An 18,290-nucleotide genomic window follows, 5' to 3' on the forward strand; every position below is an offset into this window, starting at 1 on the left:
TCACAATGCAAAAACGCAAAGGTAAACAAGGAGTGGCTGTTGCTTAGGAACAAGCGGAGGGAGAGAGGGCTTGTCAAGTAGGCTCTACAGTACGAGACGCAAAGACCAGGTGGGCCGGCTGTGTGTTTGTGAGGACACATGTCGAAGACTGGGAATAAACAGACAACCTCAGCTTTACTGAACAGAATCAAAGACACTAATTGAATAAAAGTACACATGCTCATTACAGCACCAATTGTGAAATCCAGTAGTTAATCCACCCACTTTACCCCTTAGGGAAGAGCTACCTCCACTACCTACACATGGGCCAATTAAAAAACCTCAGCACATTACAAGGGAGCAGAGAAAAACATGCAGACAGACACATCCTGCTGATCCTACAATAAAGTCGAATGAGTACGAGTCCCTGCGATGCACAGTAAAGGCTTAATGTCATTTCTGACAACACTGAGAATCACAGTGTTAATTCTTCCAAATTAAAGACTTGACAGGTTTTAAGTAAGTGCCGGTAAGCAGCTATTCATTTTAACCAAATGCGTTATGTGTTTTTGTGCAAGCATGGACACTGTGACTCACTGAGAAACTTGCAAGGTGGCGTTACTGCTACTGCAACGTCACATGTACAGTATAAGCGTTATGAGGCTGCCAGTAGCTCCAGAGACATGAGGTAGTCACATGATCATAAAAACTATTATTTTCAGCTCAATCGAGCAGCAACATTTTTGAGAAATATGCTAAAATAAAAAGTTTCAATGAAGTGATTATATCTCTGTCATGTCCTTGCGGTGACGGATTAACTGGAGCCAGGAGACATTTAGCTTATGTTAGCATACAGACTGGAACCAGTGGGAAACAGCACATCAAAAAGTTCACTAATTACACATAATTGCACATCAGCCCCAATAAAACCACAAGTTGTAATTTTCACACTTTGTTTTCCAACAGATTAAAACAAACAAGTTACAACATGTTAATCCAGGAGCTTTTTATATGTGCTGGAAGGTTGATTGTGTTACCTAGTCACAGAACATGTGTAACTGTGTCCCCTGTTTCCAGTCTTAACGCTCTATGCTAACTAGCTGCTGGCTATAGCTTTGTATTTAACAAACACATGTGATCTCTGCAAGAGAACTATTCCACAAATGTAAAACTATTGCATAACAAGACTAAGAAGAATGAATGAGATAACACTGAGCAGTGCTCTTGTGGGAACAGCGACAGCCATTCAGGTAAAATGTAAGAAGCACTTTCAATATTGTTCCAGTATCAATTCAGATACGCTTGATGGGCGAATCATGAAGATATAAAAATGTCGCTGTGAGCCGCTATCCTCAAATCTGTCGTTTTCTGCGTGCAGCTCTTGCGTGCGCCGACGTGGGGGCTATAAATGAAAGCGAGATTTCAGAGTTTAAACTGGAAGCAAGAGTTACAGTTTAGACAGAATTAGAGTTTGCATAAGGGGAGCGTTTTGTGCTATTCAGCTGTCAAACCTGTGGGTTCAGCAACTCGTGTATCCACCACAAAAGCCACATGTCATGACGAATTTTCTCGAAAAACGACCCCATCGTCCTCGTAAAATGTGGCACTTTGAGGCTCAATTTAAGCATTTTTACTAACACGTAGGAGAAGGTGATGAAAGGAAAGAAGAGTGACATTTGACTGATGTTACAGCAAAGGATAAAAAGGAAAAGTAGGCAAGGATTCAAAGCAAAAAATAAATAATTGAAGGAATAAATAAACTTTCTGGCCCGCACTACTGAGACATTTCCACTGAGACAGGAGTTCAGCAGATCATTTGAATGCTGGAGTCATTATGGGCATGGCCAGTTTTCCATATGACAGCCTGCTGCTGCTGCTGCTGCTGCTTCCAGACACAGACACCACTGCAGCTGGGTGTTTGGGACCAAAGCCTCCGAAAAAACCATGTGGGAAATCAATTTCTGTCTGTGCCTGGGTCAGAATGCTTCTTTGTACCAAGTGATAGTGCATTAAAGCCAACACGATGTTTAAATTAGCATGAGGGGAGTGTGAAGGAGTTGGCAGGAGACACCAGCTCAGACTTATTTCACCATGGATGTCAGTCCTACGCTCACATCCATCTCCCAGCTGAGAGCCTATTTTGTGCCCTCATGCAGGGTGGAACCCATATAATTGGAAAGAAAAACATCGCTCGGTGAATATGTTTTTCAGGTCACTGCGTTATATAGTGCTCGCGGTTTCGAGCTGTCAACTGGCAGTTAGGAAAGTCATACAGGTATCATATTCCTGTATTTACAAATTACACAGGCGCAGATGAGCGTGCTTCTCTAACACAGGGGAGAGCTCGACAGAAGCCAGTAATGGAAACTCTCATGAGGCCGTGCAACGCTGCTTTTTTTTTTCTGGTACAAAATAAGCTTGCACCTCAGACCTGCCTCCTCCCACACAAACTCAGTGAGTAACTTTTATGACAGATAAAACGTTCATCAAGACAAATTAATTATGAACCTTTTAAAATAGTCCACTGGAGAGAATACTTCAGAACAATAAAAAACGTTTAAACTAAGTTATGTGCACTGCAGACACTGTCTCAACAGACTGTTGGATCATTACAGTAAATGATGATTAGTGTCTTACACCGCTTCTTATTGAGTTTTACAGTTTCCACTTTCAAGCAGAGCCTACTTTTTTATTTTGAAATTTATGGGGTGCACTTTTATTTCTAAATCCAGCATCATCAGTGGTGGAAGAAATCCTTTAAATCCTTTAAAGTATTTAAAAGTAAAAACATTAGAACCAGGATGTTCAAAGATCATTCAGCAGCAGCAACAACATATATTATGTCATCAGCTTATTCTTTCCTTAACATGTAAGCAGCCTTTTAATGTTGTTGCTGTTCAACCTGGAGTTCATTTTCACAACTCCACATAATGTTGTCAAGTGTTTATGGTTTTATATGCAAACTCCTTAATCTGAAAAATGTCTGCAGATGTGAAATACTTGTACTGGAGCCAGTGTTTATGTATTTATATAACTCTATAGCCCTCCCTATTTCAACATGTCCCTCTCCTCTGTAACGCAGTGTGGTAGAGGAATAAAGCAGCATAAACTGCAAATACCTGCACCTTAAATTGCACCTACCTACCTATCTACCGGTACCTACCTACCTACCTAGCTAGCTACACTGGTTGGATTAATGTGTTTGGTTACTTTCCACCACTGATCGTGTTACACTGTGTTGAATATGTGATAAGTGAACCTATTTGCAGCCATGTTAACAGGAGACAGAATCAGCGCCCTGACCAGCATGGTACGTTGCATAACCAGGAGTGTTATCAAAAGGTGTGACCTGATATTCCACATATCATCTCCCTCTCTCTCTCTCTCTCTCTAACACACACACACTCTTTCTCTGTCACTCTCTGTATCCAAAAACATGACGCTCTTAGGTGTGATGAGTCTGTCTCTGTCCATCTCTCTTCTGGTGGGTTTAAAGGTGTGAAAATGTATAATCAAGAAGACATGAAAGACAGTTACATGGTATAAAGTCCTTTCAAAGTCTTGTGACTTCACTGCACATCGTCCACTACAGCAAAAAGACCTGTGCCATCCACAGTCGGTTGGCACAGTGGCCTGTTTTCTAATCGCTAAAAAAGCCCAGAATTACATCACATCCTTTCCGGTTCTCAGGAAATAGATGTGAGGAAAAAGACTCAAGAAGAAACAAGCATGATCTGATACAGAATCAGAAACCACCATACAGGATTAAAGTGACAGTTGTCTGGATAGAAAAGGCCTCATACTACATGTCTTGGGCTCTGTGTTCAGATGTGATGATCACAGCACTGGTTGGACATGTACTCCACAACAACAAGCTGCCAGTCCCGGCACGCTCCGAGTTACAACATTAGGAAGACAGTTGCTCAATCTAGTTAACTTTATTTATCAAGGGAGGGTTTTTCTGAGTGTACCAATGCAGCACATGGACACAGACACACAACCAGCAGCTTTGACCTCCTGAGGTTAGTGTAGCTGTGGTCTCAGATCACCTGAAGATACAGAGCAGTGACGACCGCGGCCGTTAAGACGGAGGAGAGTGTTACACATTAACTTTCCCCACCCAGATTTTCCCAGCTGGTCACAGGAGCTCAAACTTCCTGTCGTATAAGCGAACTTCTCTAACCTTTAAGCCTCCATCCTCTCCAGAAAAAGAGAGTGCCATGGAAATTAAAATGGCAAAGAAGAAATGGAGAAACTGACATGGAAACATGATGCAAATCCATCCTTGAGTAATATAATACAGCCAAGAAAACCATCACAACAGGACAGGAGCTCTGACTCTGCTTTCTCATATGAGCATTTTCCAGCCAGGTTTATTAAAAGATAACGACCGTGGGCAAACAAGACGTTTATCTACTTATTCACCATGAGTCAACTGGTTTTCCGCATCCCCTTCAATAAATGGGACCATTAATCACAGGTGGTGAACGATCAGGCTGCTATTTCAAGTAAATTTGTTCAGATAAATCTGCTTTAAGAGAAAGAAATAATTCTTCCCATAAGCCGCATTATGTGACTGTTAAAACATTCCATTAAAAAGGTGAAACTCTGGTCTCTTTTAGGTTTAAAATATCAGGTCAAACTCCAACAAATACAACTACTGGTTTCCATAATAAGTCCAAACAGGGTGCGTTTAAGTTTTTTGTGCCACCGACTTTCAATCAGTACAAGAACAAGCTTGCACAAATGCATCGTATTTGCATTGTTGCTGCAGATAAGATATAAGAAATAATCATGATCCTTTTAGTGATACTGAATAATTTGCACCTGACTATGTGAGGCAGAAACTGAAGCTACCTCTGTGTTTATTCTATTCAAGGGATAAAAAAAAGAAGTGATTGTACCCGACCGACCAAACAAACAAAGTTGGCTCTGTAACATGAAACTGAATAAATGATCCATTTCTACATATCTCGGCTTGCTGGGGCTGTAGTAATAAACTCCACCTCACCTCCTCGTCACACCAACAACCTGCCCCAGCCTAATGATCTAATTACAGGCTAAGACTTGTTGACTTTGTATTGAAAGAGGAGCCAACCTGACACTACTGTCCAGCCCCCACCCCCCACCCGCCCACCACCCCTCCTCCTCACACACACACACACACACACACACACACACACACACACCCAGGGCTTCACCAAATAGACGCTACAATATGAGTCCATCCTCTGAGGCATGAAGGCCTCATTTACAATCCAAATCAGGGTGGGCATAAAGTGGATTGAAAAAAAGTTAGGTCAAACATAAACTTATACGCGCTCGACACAACAGAGCCTTTCTCTCACTAGGTCATGGGCTGATACTTTGGCAGGTGTTGTGTGCAAACACAGACAATGAATTCACTCTTGCCGGTTCTCCACACCTAGTAATAATCCAGTATCTAATCACTGTGGAAACATCTATTTGCAATAATCTGTTTCCAGTTGCCTGTCTTAGGCCCCAACTGAAAATTACGTCAGACATTACATCAACAAAATCAATTCTGAATGCCAAACTGATGAAACAATCACAGGCCTAGGTATTTTGCATATAACTGTATAAAAAAGTCTGACCAAAATTGGATGAAAATATGCCGGCTGCACTGGTTCAGGGGTTTTTCGGGGCTATCTACAAAGCTCTGTGGTGTTTACTGCAGTAGTATGTGAAGACAGATTAAATATGGCTGTGAAATTTGAATTTGTTGCTTCAACTCTCCCCCTGTTTCATGTGTGAAACAGTGTGTGCACATGTTTTCTGTGGCCCACAAAGCTCTGGGTAGATTTCTGGTGAAACAGGAAGCGTGTTTTTATCTCTGCTGCACTGAGCAACTTTTAGAAACACATACTCAACAGCATCGAGAAGAATCATCTCAATGGTTGATGGGGGGGGGCATTAGGGAAGGGTCAGCTTATGCAGGCCTAAAAGAGGAAGCAAAAAGCTGCGTTCAAACTTCCCAGTAAATTGAAATAAAGATTGTTAGCCTCTGATCATGAGGTAAAACTGACATGATGTCTATTTACTGATCAGCAGACGTGTGGGCTTGGTCAAGGGGCTTGCAAAACACTGTTCCCGCCCTTGCTCTAACACACCATATAAGGCAATAATTCAATATTGCAATAAAAGAAAAGCAACAAACAGTTATACCAGCAAAAAAAGACAACATTCGGATTAAATCTTTAAATATGAAACACAAGAAGTCAACTTCTTAATCGATCTCACAAGTTGTAAAGCCATAAAAAGTTTCAATGGACTTTGAGAAAAATGGTTTTATATGTGCCAACTTCACATAAAAACTCCTGTAATTATGTAATGAATACGTGTGCACAGGCAGGCCCAGAGGAGGTTGTATAGGGGAAAAGACAGATACCTGAATTTCAACTGAACTTGCATGACATGTCTGGACTCCCTCAAGAGAACTTCAATATGTCAAGAGTGCAAATGAAACTGCCAAAGGTGCGCATGATGGCGACCTAACTACAGAGCAGCCCGCCAACATACAGATACAACTCCTCAGTAAACATGTTAATAACACTTTAATTGTGAAGATGAGCAAGAAGTGCTATTTGTCACTCACCTCAAAGACACAGGATTCGGATGACAAGATCCATAATAGCAACCGAACAAGTGTCGATCTTCGCAAACCAATGAAAATCAAGAGAAAAAAAAAGACAGACAACAAAAGGTGAAACAGGGAATAATCCAAGGTCCGTACAAACGGGGGGGACAAGGCTGCGTGAAGGTGTGGACCACCAGCAAGCCGCTCACGTCTTTCTCACAGCGACAAAACAAAACTGAAGAGGAGGAGGGGGGGAGAAAAAAGACAATGCAATGGCTGCTGTTTGAAACAGAAAAAGGAGAAGTGTAGTGAAGCAACTTGTCCTCTCCCTATGAGTCACGCAGCACTGTCGCCATTGGTAAGGGAGCCCTGAGGCAGAGTGCTTTCACCTGGCCAATCAGCAATGAGCACTGGTCCTGAATGCAAATCCTTTCAGGTGAGTTCTCCAGTGGCAGGGATTGGACGGGGCTGCAGCGGGGGAGGGGAGAGCAGAGAGATCCAACCAGAGGGCCACACCTTAAACAGCACAGGAGAAAGAAAAAAAAAGAAAAGAGAAAAGACGACAGACGGGTTTCTCCTGCAGGGGCAGTGGAGCTGCGGAGGTGTAAGTAAACAGTTGGACAGGTATGCACTCACTTTAGACTTTGACCATACAATACGGGCCAGGCAAGGTGATTAAATTCTGGGTGTCAGCTCAGAAGTAAAGTTCACATCTCTTTGTGCCCCATTAAAACATTTACAGTGAATTGTGAGTCTATTAGCCGTGTCAGGGAGCCAGTTAAGCTGCTGACTTGTGGGGGAGTTGTTCTCCCTGCATCAGAAAGCCCCATAAAACAACTTCTACCAGTGGGAGGCAGAGAGAAATGAAACTATGAAGTCAAAAGCGTTTAGCTATGAGCAAGTGCTGCACCACAGAAGCCCCAAATCTTTCCTCCTCCTCCTCCTCCTCCTGTTCCTCCTGTTCATGATTCAGCGATCATGATCACAGGAAAGCTCCTGTTGAGAACAATCACCACATACAAAGTTCGACTCAAGCAACTAAGCATTTCTGTTCTGAAGTTTAACACCAAGGAGTCGAAAATGTGCAGAAAAGTGTCACAGATCAGCAGCACTAAGACGATGGCACACATCATTTTTTTTACCTTATTCAGAGTAGGTAGATGAAGAACCTTGATAAAAATATTTAAAAAAAAATCTTTATCAGAAATGACACTTCAGCAAACAGGAAGTGGTGGTCTGTGGTGAGTGTTGAGCTCTCTTCACACAGTCAGTCTGCATCAAAAATACATGTTTTTTTCACCCAGAGCCCACAGACACAGTAGCAAAAGTCAAATGTTTAAATTAAACACGTAGAATGAACATGAACTGATACACAACTTGGAGATATTTAAAATTAAAAAAAATGAATCCATTAAACTCACAGTTGCGACTGTAGTGGGGGTCTGTTTGTTATCCAAATCACCCTCTCCATCTCCACTGAGGGCTCTCATCATCACATTAATTCTTCCTGGCCTTGGTTCAGTATGGTTCAGTCGAAAGCAGCTGCTTGCTTCGGAGCAAATTGATAGCCTCAGTGTGCGGGAAAGTTACACCAAACAAGCTCCATTAATCAGCCTTTGGAAATACTGTCCACAACCCCTGAAGCCTTGGTGGAAACTGTCCACTTCTTGTGTTATAAACTCTTAAAGGCTAATGCACTGCAGCGCTGCTAAAATCCAGGACAACTATGTAAACATACAAAAACATACACATGCACAAGCAAATTCAGTTCCTATGTTTCTCTGTACAAGGCTTTAAAAAAGCTGCAAAGAGAGGTGCACAAATTTTAACATTCCTATCAACCTTAGTGAGTGTTACACCAGTTTAATTAATGATGTGAGAACCAATAAGCTCGTGCTGCCAAGATGTTGCAACAACCAACACACTTCTTTTTTCCTTTTTCTTCTTTTTAATCTTTGTCCCTAATTGACCCTATTTCCAAATCTCTTCGATCTTGAAATTGAAATTCCATTCACAGATTATCTACTCTGAAAGAAAAATAGCCATCAAAGGAAAGGAAATGTTTGTAGTACACTGAGGAAATGTTTGTGCAGAACTTTGACTGCAAGCTTTTGAATTCCTCAAGCACAAATCCGGCATATTTTAGCTAATTTGAAACAAAAAGAAAATTATGCCACATTCCAGTGATCTATTAATTGTATCATAACTATTTGCCAAAAAGAAAGTCTTTTAAGGAGTAAATAAATAAATGAGAGGGCACGGCTGGCATCAAACAGCTCATGACTCTCTTTCAGTGAACACAGAGCACATTTATTCTGCTACGTGCCAGAATCAAACTATTGTCATTGTAGTTTGTTTTTTTTTTGGTTAGAGGAACTACAAGAATGGATCTAGAGGAACTGCAGTGACATGTATGAACTAACTGTCCAAACAAATCCTGTTAGCATTGGACTGAGCAGGACAGAGACTCTCTATCTGCATGCGCTGTAAATATATCATAATAAATAATAAAATGCATAATCACAGTCCACAAAACAACTTGGATTCCTGGCAAGTTTTGCAATGTTTCAGTGGCTCAGAATGAAATCAACTTGTCAAACAAGCTTAAATGACAACCATCTAAAAATACAGTAACTACCTGCAATCTAATTTGTGCTGGATGCATTTCAACGGGTGGCATGTCTCAAAAAAACATCATTTAATCCTGAAATGACTTAGTGAGAAATCTTATGACATTAGTTTGTGCTCTGGTAACTTGTGATGAGCTGTTGTCATTATTTCAGACATCTCATAAACACGCAGTTATTTTCCTTTAATTAAGAAAACGTCAGATAATTAATTGTGAAAATAAATAGACTGCAATGTGTTGCTCAAGCTCTAAGACGCACACACACACAATACTGAATCTTTTCGGTCCAAAAAAAGCTTTTCCAGGATCAACAGATGCACAATAAACCCGCCCAGATTTGCACAACAAATTACATCCACACTCTGGGGAAAACCAATAAAAGAAGATGTTTAAATTGCTGTTGCTTCAAGACATGTCAGGGGGATCAGATTAAATTCAGCTCTCAGCTCAAACACACAAAAAGCCTGTGTCATACACTGTTTTGTGTTCTTGCTTTATTCCTATGCTGGTGGTGTATTAACTAGAGCAAAAAAAAAAAAAAGGCCTTGATGTGTGAGATCAGTGCAGAGACATGTGACCCTGACCAACTGAAAGGACACACCTTTCCTTTGCAGCCTAAGAATAAAAAAAAAAGGCAACTGGTTACTTTCTTGTGCTCATTCTGCACAACAGAAGCCAACCCAAAATGGATGCAGGCCTCAAAGACCCCATTTCTGTGGTATGTCCCCATTACAGGGCAGAGCAACACTTTGCAGCAAGAAGCAGGTGTGATTTAAACTCATGTCAGTGAGTTCCCTTCTGGCAATATATCATTTAATCAGGATAAATAGATGTCAAAGTCAAAATGTATCAAAATCCAAGCCTCTACAAGCCCATACTATTATATTATAGGTGGAAGTATAGTTAATATGCTGCTTTAAGTAAAGGTATAAGTCTCCCACTTCATATGACATTTTATCTAGGCCACTCAGCCACACGCCACTCCACCAAGCAATGCAAGGCCCCAAAACCTCAAATTCAGATCACACAGTTAAGAGTTATGTTGGAGGACTGAGGTCTCATAAAGTCTGTGAAACATTTTAAAACAATCCTTGACAGGATGAGATATGGGAGCCTTTTGGAGGACACAGAATTATTTGGGTGGCTTAGAGGCCATCTGATGGCTGCTGTAACTGCAGGAAAGAGCAGGGAAGCTTAAAAAGGGCAGCGAGGCATTTTATTTAACCCTACTAAGATGGACAATGATTTATAATAAGTGGAATCATTAAAAAAAAAAAACTCTGTCAGGTGTGTTTTGATGCAAATATGACAGTTATTTTGGTTTAAGCACAAGCCGGCTGTTCGAGATAAGACTTTGTACTGCAATAATCTGGTTTGTTCAATAAGCTGACAGCTCAAAAAGCCATGAAAACATTTTCATTCTTGGACAGTGACGACCCTGAGCTGAGCCGGGGTCTAATGTGATTCACTGCTCTGACTGAGTATGACTGTAGATCTAACAATCCAACAAAGAGCTGCGTAGGTGCTGCACGCACAGACAAGAAAGACAGACAGACAGACAGACAATGCTTTTGGGGTACAACAGCTCAGCCCACTGTGTGTGAGTGATTCATTAGCACCTCTGAGCAGAGAATGATGCAGCGACCACAGGCACATACAGCAGCCAGTTTCTGGCCAGAGTTTGCCTGACTCCTCTCAGACTAATATGTGACGTGAACCACGTGCACACAGGCAAAAGGACGTCCTGGACAGATACTATAAACAAGGGGTCTCGAGCAAGTGTGACGACCCCACCCACTCTGAGCTGTATACCAATTCAGGGGCCGCACCCTTTGGAGGCTGCGTGACCGGTTGCGTCACAGCAACTACTACCACGGCCCCTTCAAATGCAGCCAGGAGATGCAGCGCTCTTCTCCTTGGCAACATATCCCAAGATTCGTTGCACAATTGGGTTTCAGCTCAGTTGAAGAGTGATAAAAGGTAAAAACTAAAGGTGTTAAAACCTCAAGATCCGATTAAAAAATGGTAAATGGTAAATGGTCTTGTATTTATATAGCGCTTTACTATACCTGAACGATACCCAAAGCGCTTTACAGTACATCACATTCACCCATTCACACACACATTCACACACTGATGGCGGAAGCTGCCATGCAAGGCGCTAACCACGACCCATCAGGAGCAAGGCGGGTAAGGTGTCTTGCCCAAGGACACTACGGCAGCAACCGGGACAGAGCGGGATTCGAACCGCCAACCCTCTGATCATTGGACGAGCCGCTCTACCAACTGAGCCAAAAATATATACGTGTGTGTTAAGGTTGCTAGGCAGCCGGGTTTTGTGACACGTCGGTGAAGGTGGTGGTCACAGCTGGGGATGCAAAGTGGAAATCCTGCGCAGGCCAGGCTGTCTCGTTTTGGTTTAGCCTTTCCGGCCTACAATGGTCGCATATGAAAACCTTGTCTTCTGCAGGAATGTAGCCCCTGAATTAGGACACTGTTTGAATCCACTTCACCTTTATGTGTCATAAACGAAGTTTGGAAAAAATCAATTCTCTCTCTCTCTCCTCTCAACAAACTGGTTTCTGGTTTAGTTGGTAAGCTTTAACACTTACATACCTTACATTTTCACACATCCATGACACTACTAGGATGCATCTATCACATTTTATTGGTGTTGCATTTACTATAAGTTCAAAAAAGTTTATTTGTTTGATTTGAACTGCATCAGACAGACTCCTCTCCCAAACTTTATCATGCTCTGCATTTTAAATAAGTTTATTTGCTTCTCCTTATGGATGAGACATGAAGCAGGTAAGTCAAACTCCTGAGAACATTTCCAAATCATTTGATAGAGACACTCACATCATAGACACTTCATAGACACTCGAGTGTCTATCAGCACCTCTAAAACTTGCTAAGTGTGAAGATGCAACACCCCCTGCATGAATGAATTGTGAAACTGAATGTTAGACCATTTTTAATGCAATTTAGATAAGCAGAAACAAGCTGGAGCAGCAGCAATACATCTAATGCTGCTCCAGCTCCAATACAGACTGAAAGCCATTAAATATTAAATACACAGAGTAGGCCAACCAGCCAGATCACCCACATCACACCTCTGCAGGTCGTTTCAACTACCTGCAGTCAGACATCAGCAAAAAAAAAAGATTCATTGCAACTTTGAGTCACTGACTTGCCACATGACAGTTGTTTCTTATACGATAAACAATCAGTGAGGATTTGAAAAGCCAATTTGTGTCCAACCAGCTAAATCAGGGCCAAAACAGAGCATGACTGCTCCAGAGTTTGCCAACAGCTAGCAGTTTTTAACCGGAGAGCCCTAGTTTATTGGAAGCTCATTATTAATAAAATGCCACCAGGCCCTAAGAGCATATTGCTCTGTCACTCAGGGCCTAGATTATAATACCCATTGGCTCCATGCAGTTAAATAATTCAACAAGCCTGAGGGCTGCCTGTCATGTTGAAATTAACCCCCAAGAAAAGAAAAAAAAGGAGGCAAAATGCACTGATGGTAAAGACGGACGACTGCCTGTCAGCAGATTTGATTACCTGCCACAGCTCCCTGCAAATTCTGTCAAATGTATATTGGTCACATTTGTTTAAAGTAGAATAAGGATAGATCACAGGGCTTCCTCTGGAAAAGCTCCCTGTTCGAACGCGAGTAACAGTGACTGAGCTGACTCATGAAAGACACTCACTAACTACTAACTCATTAGCTCCGAGAGACATTAAAAAAATGACAGGGTGACATATCATTATGCACCAAAAGTTGCAGACAAAGTCAGTTTCTATTTTTGTGAGGAACTATTCTGCATGGTCAAAGTACAGTAAGAGGAACATTACAAGCCAAGCCACTCCTTAATGTAATTATACATACATCAGTGCTACAGCTTACTACACTGTGCTTACATGGACCTCAGCCGGCACCATAAAAATGTCTCAGTAATGTGGTTAACTAATCTTATGATGTCAACATGCTGCCAGAGTGAACACTAAATACTCTGGAGTATCTCTTACTTCATATACTGAGGCGAATTGTGTGTGTGGTATTATATCATATTATGTCATTATCATTTTCTTAAATGAACTGAGGGATTTCTTCTTCTACCTGAGTACAAACCACCTCAAAGAAGCAAATAGACTTTCCCAAAAGTTTAAGCAATTCCTTTAAGTAAAACTCTTTTTTTTATTCTAATCTGTTCTTTCTTGATCACCACAAAGTCTTAATTATGGTCTTAGGAACGATGACTCCTGAATAAATGAATCTCTGCATTTAAAAGACGAGTATTACAGTATGTTTTCTAGCTCACAAATTGATTTCATAACAGACTAACTGAAGTCAAGTGCTCCACTTTTACACACTAAACATAGTTTGATTGTAACACTGGATTACATCATGACAATACACAGATTCATGAACAAACTGAGGCATAACAGCTCGTCCGAGTCACATGCTTATGAGACAGACAGCATGAGAGAGGAATGAGGTTACAGGTGGAATTTCCCTCATCTCGCCTTTCTCTCTGACGTCACACCATGTCCAGTGGCAGCGGTTTACTGCCACCGCTGCTGCTGCTGCTGCTGCTGCTGCTGCTGCTGCTACTGCTACTGCTGCTGCCTAGCAATCAAACATGCCTGACAAGGTGGTATTCAGGTGTCAAAAGCCTGGGGTGGTGGTGGATCAGTAGTGTACAATTAAGGAACTTTCCAAACAGCAGTTCCCCTGCAAGCCTGAGACAGAAAACAGGCCAACATTGGGTATTTTTCTACATGTAAAAAAGGGGAAGTTAGACAGTTTTATTTCTCTTTTCACAAGTCGGTTCCTGCATTTATGCAAGTCATTTCAGGTTTCAGCCATCTCATATGATTGTTTGTTTAGTCAGTGCATATGAACATTGCCATCTTGTGGTTATTTTTAACGTACCAAATTACATTAATTTACACCTAAGAAGAAAGCATCTTTATGTAAAGATGTCAGTCATCATGCTCTTTTTAAGCTTGCCGGAGTTAATAAGCAGGTAAACTTCATTCGCAGGTGCATGTGTGGGTGCTTAACAATAAAGCCCTGGAGAAGAAAAAAAACAGCATGTTGGCTGAGATATCTCTGACTGAGGTACGTGAACCACTGGATTCCCTGACTCCTGCAAGGCCTCTCTGAAAGCTTTTGTGAAACTGGAGTGCAGCTTTCTAAATAGGATAAAAGCTCAGATCTTCTTTTTGTGTAGCTAAATCAATATTCAGCAGCCCATTAAGGCAGGAGGGCACATCTTGGGCAAGAAGAAGAAGTGTCTGATGTCTGAGGAGCTCGTCATTACTAAAGAGATCACAGAACAGCTCTCCATTGTTATCCATGGTCATCATCGCACTCCTCAGCTGCTCAGACTGCTGATGGTGACATCACTGTCACAGGATGAGAAGGCTACCGGGAACTGCTTTGGCTTCAACCACACCGTCAGCAGTACACACACACACACACACACACAAGCATACACAATTGACCATATCACTCGCAGCCTGTGCAACATTAAAGCTATCAAAGCAGAGAGGAAAAGGGCAACAGAGGGGCTGAATGTGTGGGCAGAGGCATGGCAGGATGAAGTCTCTAAAGCAATGGCACATGCTCGAGACAAACAAGACGACTCCACACTGGAGTATATTTGGAAAGTCTTGTTCTGGATAATTGCTTTCAGTGGATTGAAGTTTCCAATTATCCACAAGCCTCTGACAGTGTTCCCACCATGGGAAGACTGCAGGGGAGGGGCAGGGAGCGAGGGCGGGTGAAGGGTGGGTGAAGGGTTGGTGGGTCCAGCTGGTCTGACGAGCTCAGAGCTCGTAACTCTTCCCTTCACTCTGCGTCACGGCCGCCTCCTCTGTAGGGAACAACTGCAGTCGACCAATGAGACTGTGTTTGCCTGTCCCATGATACAAGCATCTTAGCCCAAAAATGTAAACATCTGGCAAACATTTAGACTTGCCACAGAATAGGTTTGATCAACAATAAAAAGAAGAAAAAACACTATTCTGTCAAACATTATAGACATATCTATTTGTAAAAGTTGAGGAAAGAAGTAAACATTCATTCATATTTAGCCTCAGAGAAATCCCAAAAAGCATTTGAGACCTTTTCCCAAAGCAGCTCTCAAACCACTTCAGTGGATATTCTGAGTCTGAGGCTGCTACAGTGGAGTAAGTGGACACGCCATGTAGTTAAAGTGGTGTGAAATAGTGAAAATGTCCATCACAACCTCCTAGAGCCCAAGGTTATGTATTTAAATAGTAGTGATAATCAATTTTCTCTCACAGACCAGCAGAAAAACAACAAATTCCACATTGTAGAAACTGACAATCTATGGATTGACAAATGGATTAATACACCAAGCATATGAGTTTTGATACCAATTAACTATAGTTTGAGGTGGAAGATGAACCAACTGAAGTATCTTGTTCTCAGTGATCAGTTTATGAAGCACATGGACTCACATTTCTCACATTTTTCTTAAGGCAATACTGGAGCCAATGCCACAGCACAGGGGTCAAGACCATATTCCTGATAATGGAGGACAAAGTGAATGTTCTTTGTTCATATATTAATATTATGAAGCTATAATAAACCCACTATAATGAAACTAATTATAGAAAGATGCATTGCCATTCCTCTCATAATTGCTCCTGCTATCTGATCTGCACAAATTGTCAAGACTTTCACGCACACAAACACACACACACACACACAGACAAACGTGCGCATACACACACAAACACACACACACACACACACACACACACACACACACACACACACACACACACACACACACACACACACACACACACACACACACACACACACACACACACACACACCATTAGTACAGTCACATGCCGGCTGAGTGACACAAAGGGGAGTCACTATAAGCTATGGAGTAAAGCACAGCAAAAGCCTGCATGTATCCCAGCGGCTACTGCTGCTAACATCATATGAGTTGAGTCATGCCTCTATAGATGTAGCATGAGTAGCCCAAGTGTGTCAGACTGGCAAAGTGAAACAAAGGCTACATAAACTGATTTAGTTTATTTCAATGTATCCTGATGACACCATCTGCTTAGAAAGTCATAATTTCCTAAGATGAGTAACAAAAAGAAGATAACTTCCATTTTTACACATCAATAATGTAACCCAATATGTTAGCAATGCTGACAAGATTATAGCCAATTACACAAGTTATAGTAGCTAGATAGTAGACAATAAGAAAACATGCTTTTTTTAATAAACACTCAAGTGAGTGGACTTACCCTGTGACCAGATGTCCTCAGTAGTTCATATTCCCTGACGTTAAGCGGGCAGTAAGTGTGTTTGTCCTGGTCAAACACGTTATAAAAACATTATTATCCTCGGTGCCAGTTGGAGATACAAAACGCGGCTGGAGGAGCCACCAGTCTACATCATCCTCATCACCACCACACAGTCGTCGGTCCGTCAGTCCGCTTCACCCCCCCCGCCTCCTCCCGCCGCCGCTGCTGCTGCTGCTGCTTTCTTGTGCTTCCTGACACAAGGTTGCAGTTTTCTCCGACAGAGGCTGATGCGTGGGGAATTCCTCGCAGTCACATTTTCCTGGGAAATGATTGGCCCGGACCAAAAGTTTGGCTGCTGCAGCACTGGTGGTAGGCTACTAACTAAATACCGAGACCAGAGGAGTCAGGAGTCAGGAGGACAAGGGCTTTTTTTTCTGGAGTTGAGCAATAAACATGGAGGGACGCCGGTGGTTATGGAGAAGAGACAAGACGTTAGAAAAAGTTGTTAAGTGTCCGCGTCATATCCCATTGGTTAGTTAAACAGACCTGGCGCGACAACCTGAGGTGGGCTAGACGGTTAATGTTTAGCAAATCGTCACGCGGTAACAGGTGTGGCTTTACCAAACCAACAGCTCAACAACAACACGGCAAATAGTAAATGAAGTTGCGGTCAAAGAAAGGAAAAAAAACAACAGAAAATCCGCCGTGTAAGGATCACGATGGAGTTTGTGAGTTAGACTACGATGAGTGTAGTGTGGGCACGGCACAGGGGAGTTTATGTGGGAAGAATAATAGGCATCTTACGGGAATGTCCAAGCCCTTAATGTTGAGATGGGAGCAGTTGAGGTTAACTCCTCAGAGGGCGGGGTCTGTAGGCAGCAGATTCCCTGGAAACGATGACTCCATGTTGGTGAATCCAGTATCAAATGACCAACAGAGAGAAACACGCCACAGTTTGACCGAGTTCGCTTTCTACCAGAGGCGATAATGTTCATTCTGTTTAGAATGTGACCACAACTGACACTAATTCTAGAATGTGTGTCTGTAATGGTTCTAGAACCAAAAGCGAACGTTCCCATACCGGGAGTCGAACCCGGGCCGCCTGGGTGAAAACCAGGAATCCTAACCGCTAGACCATATGGGAAGCTGTGTACAAAGGTGGCAGGGTTGGTTTTTAACCACAACTGTCATCCGTTGGTTGAAATGAATGGTACGATTTTGCATTGTAATATAGTCTGATGTGGGTATAATTTCCTCTTAAAAAATATAATTTATTTTAAGAAAGCACATAACGTTATCTGTCCGGCAACTCCTAAGCTCCCATAGTTGTTCTTTATTTTTATATACATTTCCAAATTAATATTCCTTCTGGTGTAGCCTATGTTTGACAGCCAGGAATACCGAAAAAAATTTTTTTTTATGTCTCCTTGTAATTTTATACAGATTTTGTTACTGTATCCTTAATATTATTGCTAGCCTACGTTATTTTCTTTTTACAGTCTATGGTCGTATCTGTTTATTCCATTCTATTGGAGTTGCTAGGATTAATAAAGTACTATTCTATTCTATTCTATTCTATTCTATTCTATTCTATTCCTTGTTAGAACTGGACTAACTGGGCAAAGTGTGCAACTGCCCAGGGTCTTCAACAGTCTCCATTGACTTTTAAGAAATCTGATAATATCCTTCACTTTTTTTTTAAATTGCATTGCTCTTCTTGATCAATGTTATTTACAGTTTTCACCTAGCGAAAACCAATGCAGTCCAGTG

General features: G+C 41.8%; 1 protein-coding gene across 3 annotated transcripts in view; it reads right to left on the minus strand.

The window, feature by feature from the left end:
• Window positions 1-16,700, minus strand: part of elf1 (E74-like ETS transcription factor 1) — a 40,379-nt gene extending 23,679 nt beyond the window's left edge. For 2 of the 3 annotated variants that reach the window (XM_083980621.1, XM_083980619.1), the window contains exon 1: window positions 6,596-6,805. The gene's annotated coding sequence lies outside the window, so the exon portion shown is untranslated. Of the gene's footprint in view, window positions 1-6,595; window positions 6,806-16,520 lie in introns of those variants that run through there. The other variant, XM_083980620.1, reaches the window with a different exon arrangement.
• Window positions 16,701-18,290: the final 1,590 nt, after the last annotated feature.

Source organism: Trachurus trachurus (genome assembly GCF_905171665.1).
Source record: "Trachurus trachurus genome assembly, chromosome: 10".
NCBI lineage: Eukaryota > Metazoa > Chordata > Actinopteri > Carangiformes > Carangidae > Trachurus > Trachurus trachurus.